This window comes from Peromyscus californicus, unplaced genomic scaffold (genome assembly GCF_007827085.1).
Source record: "Peromyscus californicus insignis strain IS unplaced genomic scaffold, ASM782708v3 Scaffold_17__1_contigs__length_78620276, whole genome shotgun sequence".
In the NCBI taxonomy this organism is placed as follows: Eukaryota; Metazoa; Chordata; class Mammalia; order Rodentia; family Cricetidae; genus Peromyscus; species Peromyscus californicus.
In genome coordinates this window covers 16,791,310-16,801,321 of record NW_026294469.1, presented here as the reverse complement: position 1 = coordinate 16,801,321, position 10,012 = coordinate 16,791,310, and positions in this window count along the sequence as shown.

Below are 10,012 nucleotides of genomic sequence, written 5' to 3'. Positions count from 1 at the left end.
GAGTTAATTAGGATTTCTATTGTTGTGAAGAGACACCATGGCTATGGCAACTCTTATAAAGGAAAACATCCAATTGAGGTGGCTCACTTACAGTTTCAGAAGTTCAGTCCATTACCGCCATGGTGGAGAGCATGGCAGTGTGTACTCAGACATGGTACTGACTACATATTGATCAGAAGGCAACAGGAAGTGGACTTCCTGTCACACTGAGGGAAGCTCGAGAAAAAGAGACCTCAAAGCCCACTTCCACATTGACACACTTCCTCCAACAAGGCCACACCTACTTCAGCACAGCCAACACCTCCTAATAGTGCCACTCCCTTTGGGGCCTATTTTCTTTTAAACCACTACATACAGCTAGAGAGAGGAAGAAACAGAGTCCTCAATCACCTTCTAGGATATGTCCTGGTGTCCCAACCAATTTATACAAAGCCATTCTTACTGATTTCTTCACATCCAAACACTGTCACAGAATGGGCACTCTACCATTAAAGTGGACTTTGTGGAACAAGAAATACTACGCTGAAAATGTAAAACGCTCTATTGATACCACCTGCTGAGTAGTATATTTTTTCTTTATGACCTTTAACCTGATAACAGAATCAGTTGCATTTCTTGTTTTCCTAATCATAAACTCATCCCAGAGTAAATTCAGTAGCCCACGCTATATCCATCCTTTGATATGATACAAAATTTTCTTGGCTGATGTTTTTACAATTGCATTAGAGCTTTGGTAATTCTATCATATGTTTATTCAAGTAAACATGCTTGAGTGCACATATATGTGTTTCTTACCTAGTTTATTTTCAGTTTTATGCTAGCTACATGAAATGAGCCAAAAAAAAAAAAAAATTGAACCTTCCAGGTCTAGAATGTTGAGATTAGATGGAAAGGTATTTTTTTCCTGGATGTTTGATAGTAAAATTTATAATACCTTCTTTCTTGTCTCTACCATATTGTAATCAGTAGAGAAATACCTAAAAAAAAAATCATTGTACAGAAAGCAAGGCAGCACAAATAGGAGACATCTGAATCCACTTTATTGGAATTCAAAATAATGAGTGGTCTTAGTCTCCTTGTCTAGGAAGATCTCAGTACTTTGGTGTTGTGTGTTTTGTCTTGTTTTGTTTTCTCTGACTGACAGAGAATTTGTGTTGAACTTTAGAATACCCCCAACTGAGAAGTACTGAGAACCTGCAGCCAGATTCTAGTAAGGCTTGGCACGCCGATATATGAGCAGGGCACTGGATATTCTTGCCAAAAGTGGGAAGACTCACTGAAGATGCCATGTTGGAAAGAAAGCTTGTGGTTGGATTTCCAGGCACCTAACAGTGTCCAGCTCCTCTCATTCACCTCACCATTTCAATCCACAAGTGTGTCCCTGACACCTAATGTCAGGAGTTCTCACAGATACCCTGGAAGCTCCTGCCAGTTTTTGAACTGTGTGAACTTCACAGTTCCTAGAGCCCTAAATCATCTCCGTGCCCCTGAGCTGGACCTGATTTATCCAGGACTTAAGGCAAAGAAATGATGTTTAGCTTAGTCCACTTGGTTTATTTCATTCCTCAAGATGAATTTCTAACTCTGTGTGTCAAAAGCAGCAATAATGATTTATACAAGTCAAGTCACAGGAAGGCATATTGCTATCTTATGGGTCTATTTACAAAGGGAATTACAGAAGATACCTGCTTACTAGGAAAAAAATCACCAAAGTTGAGACAGTGAAAGTGCCGTTAAGTCATTTTTCCATCCCCTAGAACCTGGCAGCGAATTGTTCCCTGAGGTGCACTTCCTTGCTTCTCTTGCAGCCAGGTTTTAAACATCTTAAGCTAAAGCACTGCCTTGCCCTCCCCCAAGCAGTGACTATACTACCTCATAAATATCTGTGGTCTGGGTCCCTTGTGATGCTTATTTCTCTGTCCCTGGGAGGCCATGTAGTTTTGTCATGTGTTAAAGAAAAGAAAGCAGGCATTAGACCTGTTCATGAGTCACACACTGAATCTGTTAGTATCCTTGGCTTAGTTTCTTTAATTTGGAAACATTAAATCTTAAGGATGCCTCACTATTATCAGTGTGGCACACCCTTATTGCTCCTAGTGGAGGCAGGTAGCTCTCTATTCTGTGACTCCTACCTTCGACCTGGATAGGATCAGTACTTTGTATATAGCATTGAAGCCATGGCTTACAAGGTAAACATGATTCACCCCTTGTTCTAACCATTCTCCCACCTTAGTTTACCCTAATACTGAGAATACATTAGATATCAGTTTCTAAAGAAACTCACAATTTAGAAAAAAATTTCTAGGAGCTTTTACACATAAAAATTTTGTTGCACACTAAAACCTTTATCTGGGTTGATTTATTAATGTATCCATCCAGTTACTTAGATAAGCTTTAATAAAACAAAATATAAAACAAAACAAAATCTCTAATTCATTTGTTATGAACTTAATTATTCCCCATCTAAGCTCATTTGTTAAAGCTCTAACCTATAATGTGACAACATTTGGATACTGTTCATTTAAACGGGTAGTTAAGATTAACTGAGTTCGGGGTTGGGGATTTAGCTCAGTGGTAGAGTGCTTGCCTAGCAAGCGCAAGGCCCTAGGTTCGGTCCTCAGCTCCGGAAAAAAAAAATGGGTTCACAAGGGCAAGGTACTAATCCAAATGGATAAGGTCCTCAAAAGAACAGAAAAATGTAGAATAAGCCTAGGTCCTCTGAAAGAATGGCAAGCAGTCTTAATTGTTGAACCATCTTTCCAACCACCATGCCATACAATCAGACGACAAATGTTACCTAAGTTCAGACTTTTCCCTTTCAACCTTAAGAACTTTCTTCTTCCCATTGTGTATGTCTTATCATCATATGATAATTGAATAGAATATCATATAATTCTCACAAGCAATATACCTGCCAATGTGGTGTCATCTCATGCAAAGGTGCTCATTCTCAGACATCTTTTCCAATTATTTCACATTCGTTATATGATATTTTCATTTCTCATGACAGGAACCAATTGCCTTGGAAAATTCTGAGATATACTTGATGTTTTCTGACATTGTCGACCCCAAGATATTGCTTAGACTTATACAAGTTGTCTAAGATGTTAAATCTGGATATATCACATTAGAACTAAAAAAAAAAATGTAGAATGTATGTATTAAATACAGTGATATAACAGGAAAAGTTCTCAAGTCAAAAAGTGCTATTCATTAGTAGAACCATCCTGGTTATAAGTAAGTGAATCCAAGATTTATAATAATCAAAAAAAAAACTTCCTTGTCCTACTTTTTCTCTTATAAATTTCAATTCCACTCCCTTTTGATTGCTTCAACTGAAGAATCTCTCCATCAGACATGCTTCTGAGCATGAAACATGACTGCTCCTTTACTCTTTCAGGCATATCCTCACCTGCAAAATAAAATACAATTCCCTCAATAATGCATTGCTTTCACATCCTGACCTGAAACTAATTTTTTTTAGAACTGGTGCTCCAAAGCTCAGCCCTGTGTACCCTGCTTCACTCTAACAAAGCTTTTTAAAATTCCTGACCCCTGTGGTGTGTCTTCTGGCTTCGTGTTGTCATTTATTGAGGCTGTTTCTCCTGCTGAAAAGCCCTTCTACGCTCAGACCATGGCGTTCCTACTCAGGGCCAAACCAAATGCCATCTCTCTGAATTCTTTGTTTTTTTTTTTTTAATTTATGCTAGAATTTATTTAAGATTTAAGGAATATTATAGTGTACTTAGTGAATCAGAGTTAGTTGGGCTCCATAATAAGATGTTCTCTCAAGCAAGAAAAAATTTGAAATTATATTAAGCTTTTTTGTTTTTGAGATGGCTCTTGCTATGGAAGCCACTAGGTAGACTAACATGGACTCCAAATCACAGATATCAACCTGCCTCTGCCTTACAAGTGGTGGAAGTAATTGCATGTGCTATTATGATTGGAAATATTTATTTTTGAAAATTGTGGTATGGCACCAGTGGCAGACAACTGAAATGACTTTAGGAGGTATTATATTTTGTCAATTCTCAAATGTAGCTTTTCTTTTATGTTATTTAGTTTCATTCTTCTTTTCCAGTGCGTATGTGTTTGTGTGTGTGTTTTGACAATGCAGCACTGGTTCCTCAAAATCACAGTGATCTTATTTTTTTGCATAGTTTATCTAAGTGGAGTGAATGGAGTGTGCTCCCAACAGTCAGAATGCTACACAAAGACCTTTTTTAGTTTACTAAGCAGTGTGCTGTCGGACATTTACTTACATTTTTCATCCATCTCACCACGTATACAACCCCTTCTCTTAAGTGCTGTCTTCATTTTTTTTTTTTTTTTTTTTTTTTTGGTTTTTCGAGACAGGGTTTCTCTGTGTAGCTTTGCGCCTTTCCTGGAACTCACTTGGTAGCCCAGGCTGGCCTCGAACTCACAGAGATCCGCCTGGCTCTGCCTCCCGAGTGCTGTCTTCATTTTATAAGCCCTACATGGGCTTCTGTTTTCTGAAGATTAAAACCTCATTATATACCATGCATCTGACCAATATTGACTATTAAACCTGAGATTATTTAGGAAATTCTCAAATATCTTTAAAAAATCAAATCTAGAAATATTAAAAGGAAATAGATTGAGCAATTTTTCATTTAAATGTATTTCCTTTCCAGTATCTTATGGAAAGGTAAGCTTTCAGATATCTTAGAGAAAAAAAAATTATGAGTTAATCTTAATGGAGATATTTTAGAAAGTAAAAGCAATATTTCCCAATTGTAAGGACGAAATCAAATACCTTCTTAACTTATTTGAAGGCTATATTTTGACTATCTAAATATAAGACTTAAATGATATAGAAAATAACAATTGTTTTAATTAAAATACAATTATATCATTTCCCACCTTCCCTTTCTTCCCCAAACTCCTCCCATGACACGTTCTTATTCCTCCTCAAATTCACGGTCTCTTTTCCTTTGATTGTTGTTATACACACACACACACACACACACACACACACACACACACACACACACACACACACTGCTAAGTTCTTTTAGTGTTCTTGTATGTGTATGTCATCAGGTCTGACAATTTCTTATTGGATTACACACACATACACACATACATACACATACTGCTGAGTTCTTTTAGTGTTCATGTATGTGTATGATATCAGGTCTGACAATTTCTTATTGGGTTAGTCCATTATTTGTACCATAGATAGCTTAGGAGCATAGCCCACCTTAAATAAATAATAATTGAGAGAGAGGGTTGGGGAGAGTTGTGGATATTTTCTTCTAGGATGGATACTTTTAACTGTTTATGCTACAAATCCAGTGAGTTGACAATGACCTGAAACTTTTCAATATATTACTGCATTTTTTGCAGCCATAAGGTTTGACTGTATTTGAGGTTCCCCTACATTTTAACTTTTTGAAAATAGAGATTTGGGCTGAGAAATTTTTAAAAGTATGTGCCTGGGTGAAATGTAAAGTTGGTCTCTTCAAAGCTAAAAGGTGGCTTGGTATCTTGGAGGGTTCTGTAAGCTGTGTTTGTGTAGTGATGCCTCTTCGTCCTGACTCTCAATATAGGCTGACTTACCTAAAAACACACTGTAGAAGAATCTAAAACTGTCACCTCATTGTGTGTGTAATCAAACTTTTGAGAAATGTGTTCTCTGCTCAAAATACATGTGAGCAGCTACCCAGAAGTCTCACGCCAAAAAGGAAGCCTCTCTGCTCCACAGGTGCCTGACCAACTTGTACTTTCTGTTTTCACGTGTCAAAGATGTTGGACAGAATCTCATACTTGAAAAAGCTATAAATGAGTTGCTGTGAAAAAATTTCTGACCTGTGGACAAAAAAAAAAAAATTCACATGGAGATGTTTGAAACTCTGAAATGCTTAAGAAAAGTCTTATGTGGGTAATATCCCCTTTCACATTTAAGGTCATCCTTTGTCCATCCTAACAGAATAAATCTTTCAACCAATAAGTAAAATTAATTAAGAGATTCTAATACATGACAACCTGGAGACTTCTATGAGGGAAACAATACATGCAGAAGCTCCCCAGGAATATTTTAGAACAGAAATTCTCTAGTCTTTTTTAACCCACAAATACAGATCAAGTACTTTCTGCAAAGCAACTGCACACAGAGCTTGGGAAATTCTAACTGACACTCCCCCCGGACTCCCCAAGAATACTTTAATTAGGTTGTCAGCCTGTGAATGTGTGCAATAGCAAAATAAAAAAAAATTGTGGAAGGTTTCTGCATGCATAGTACTTTCCCTGCTAGAGGGGGCTTCATAAGGAAGAGGGGCTTGCATTCTTAATGCAATCTTTTCCATATAAAGACCACACTCACTTCTTATGCATTCTTAAACTATGCCACATACTAAAAGCAATGAAAGAGGGTGAAAAATTCAACATCAGAGAAAAGAGAGAAAGAAAAATAGAGTATGAAGTTGAAGAAATTCGAGATAAATTAGATACCAACAAGAAAGTTAAAAAAAAAAAAAAAAAAAAAACACCACCTGTCACATGTATCCAGCTAGTCTCACTGAAGTTTCAGTAGCCGGCATTTCATCTGTCATACGAAAACATTTTCAATACCGTCTACCAACACAGCACTAAATTCTGGACTACCATTAATGTCAACCCATTTATAATTTTGGCTTGCAGCACTACAAAAAGGCAGATGACAGCCTACTATTTCACACCTGCTGTTGAAATGAATAAAAATGACTGAAATCTTTAAAACCAAAAGAAAGTGGAAGGAAAAAATAAAGCCAGGAGCACTGCACAGTAAAGCCAATGTAAACTCCCTGCTTGCCTTGAGTTCTGAGGCCCAGACTTCAGATGCGATGTCTTAAATAGATCTTGTAATAAGGATGGAAGAGCCCACAAGTAGAAACTAACCGGCTTGGGAAGACTTTGTTCTATTTTTGATTGCTATGATTTATGCAACTCCTTTGAATTTTGTAGCTTATTCCTGTCAACAATACTGTCCTGAGCCCAAATGAACAGGATAAATAACATTCTCAACCTTCTATCCTAAGCATTGCCTTATAAAATGTTGTGCATATTTGTATATATGTGCTTATTTGTCTATTTATTTATTTTGTGGCTACTTTGTATTGTTATGTCTGAAAAGTGTATGCAGCACAATAAGGGTGCATCAAGTGTTGGACTATGGTGTAATTACCAATTTTGCTGTTTTAATTCATCCAACCTCAAGTACAATGAGAAATAGCTCTGATAATTAGTTGCTCTAGTTATGAATCTTTCAGTTTGTTTGTCCTGCCAAGTATAGTGATAATGATGTCTGAGTCATACATCTTTAAAGGGGAGAAAGAAAAACCCTTCATTTACTACAACATCAGGATACTGTTTGCCTTCCTCATTTTCTTGTGGAGCACATCTTACTTTTACTATAACATCAGGATATGATTTGCCTTTTCCTTGTCTTGTGATTTCCACTGATTACGTTGAATAAATAGAATGTGAACATGCTGGAATCTAAGCAAATAATAGTTTCTGTTTTGATATTATCAAATAATTTCAGGAAAATCTCAAATTATTCATGAATAATAATTTAGTGGCTTTCTCTATTTCAATTCTTTCACATTGTCTTCATAAAACATAAATCCAGATCTTCTAGAGTGATGCCGAATAGAAATTTACACCCAACTTAGGTTAAACCAAAACTAAGAACACATAGCCCATGTGCATTCTATCCTAAAGGAAGTCAAGAGTCATACATGTTCCTGTAGGGTCCATTTCTGTTACCCTTCTTCAGGTTAGCTAAAGAACAGATGAAGGGTTCAGACAGAGTGTACCCTTAAACTATTAATTGTGGAAGAAAATGGTGACATTTTCCTTTTCACCACACTGGAAAGACAGAACTCAGTGTAAGATCTTTAGTTGAGATCAGTAGGCATTGCAGCAAATTACATCACCTTCTTCAGTTACATACCTGTTGGGGACTGTTCTAGCTGTTCTGACTGAATTTCTGCTTAACAAGAGAAAAGGATTCCAAAAGAGAGGGGACACAGAGAAAGATACGCAAAGGCTTCTGTCATTAAACTAACGAAAGAGTATAAAATGATTTTTTCCCTAGGATAACAATGGACCAAAAATAAACAGGCTTGAAGCAGAATGTGTGTATCCCATACCAAACATATGTATGATTTCACAGAAGCCCTCAACACAAGGCTGTGAGGCACATTACCAAGTATTTGAACTTGAGAGGATGGAGAGAAAAGCTAAGCCGCCGAGTATAATCTCACCTCTCAGTAGTCCACATGTTCCACTCTGAGCCGTCACTGAGATGTCAATGACACAGAGGCTCTATACAGAACACCCAGCTAAGAAAGAACACTTCAACTTAAATAGCAATTTCCAAAGTATCAGTGTCTGATATGAAAGAGAAGAGGCAGAAGACAGCCATGCTCCTAATGAAATGGACTGTGTTCCTCTTGCCAAAAGGAGACATGCTAACTGAGAACTACCCCAGTGTCTTTAGGAGATAGGAAATTTGACACAACAAGAGTTGAAAGTCATGATTAGAAAAAAATGATTAAAAATAGTTCAAATTTGATAACCCACTCAGTTTAAATTCTAATTAGGTCTATAGTTACAGTGTCTGGAAACATGAGATTACACAATTGTAAAATGCATTTTGAAAAATTATCAATCAATTAAAATGTGTCCTGAAGAATGATGCTATGTGAGAAATGCCTGCAAAATAGCAATTTATATTTATTGTTTTTGCATCTGACCACCAACAAAGTTCTCTTCTGTATCTTGCCAGTTTCAACAATATTTTTTTCATGTCAATGAGGGTACAATGAATGTTTGTACCTGCAAATGACCAATACACTACATCAGACTATGTGCTGTCAACATTCTCTAATTAAAAAGAATTGTCTCTGAAACACTCATCCTTGGCATAGCTAGGAAAGCTTGTCAACAAAACATGATTTGTAGGATATAGGGAGGGGGAGAGCAAGTGGGTTATCATCCATCTTTACTTGGGAAGCATCTAGAGGCAGTTTGTAGCATTTGTCCAGTGGATAAGCAGTCAGATGCCCTGACTTTCCTGAATTATCTACCTAGGTTGAGAAGCCTCTTCCTAAAAAATACATAGATTGCCTTCCAAGCTCCTGTCACACGGAATCTTGATATGTGGAAGTATGAAATTATAGAGAATGACAGAAGGGACCTTCAATTTTACTTAGTGTAAACTTTGTAATTTATTGGTGAATAAATTCAGTCACAGATAAGTTGAATGACTTGTCCAAGGTCTAGCCGATCATAACTCAGCTCGCCTTTTTGCAGTCCAGTCATTTTCTACAAAGATTTCATTTCCTCAAAAGCATTTGTTAACTAACGCAGGCACATTCCCACATCTGAATCCAAGGAACTAAGGTAAAAATGGGGGCAAAAAACCCTCTTGAATAGAGTAAGAATAGCTACCAAGTCAATTTACCTTTCCTTCTGGGAAAAAAAGCAGAGGGGAAAACATACAAAATCATTTAATGGGCTAATAGTGACAAAATTCTTTCTAATCATCTATATTTGTTTTGTTGAAACAACAGGAAGTCTTCATGACCCATATGCACTCACAAGTGATGGTCCACAGATATCAAACAATTACAACACTAAAGAAGTAGTTTTCTCCAGTATAGTATTTGTTATTCTAGAAACAACACTCATCCTACAGAACTATGGGATCTTTCCCTTGGATGTGATAATGCCCTAAATAATTTGACACTATCTAACATATGCCAAATGGAAGAGATCTGTAGATAATAGAAAATAAATAGATTATGAAGAAGTCAGTTGCTTGTTGTTTTCAGAAGGGACTTGATTGTCAAAGTAAAAAAAATTGTTGTCAAAATAACAATTATCAGTTTGTACTGTGTATGGAGATTGGGGGAGGCCCTTGCTTGTATATGTAAACAGAGAGATGGAACTACAATAGGAAGATACAGAAAGGCAGCCATGTTGTTGGGTAAGAGTGGTT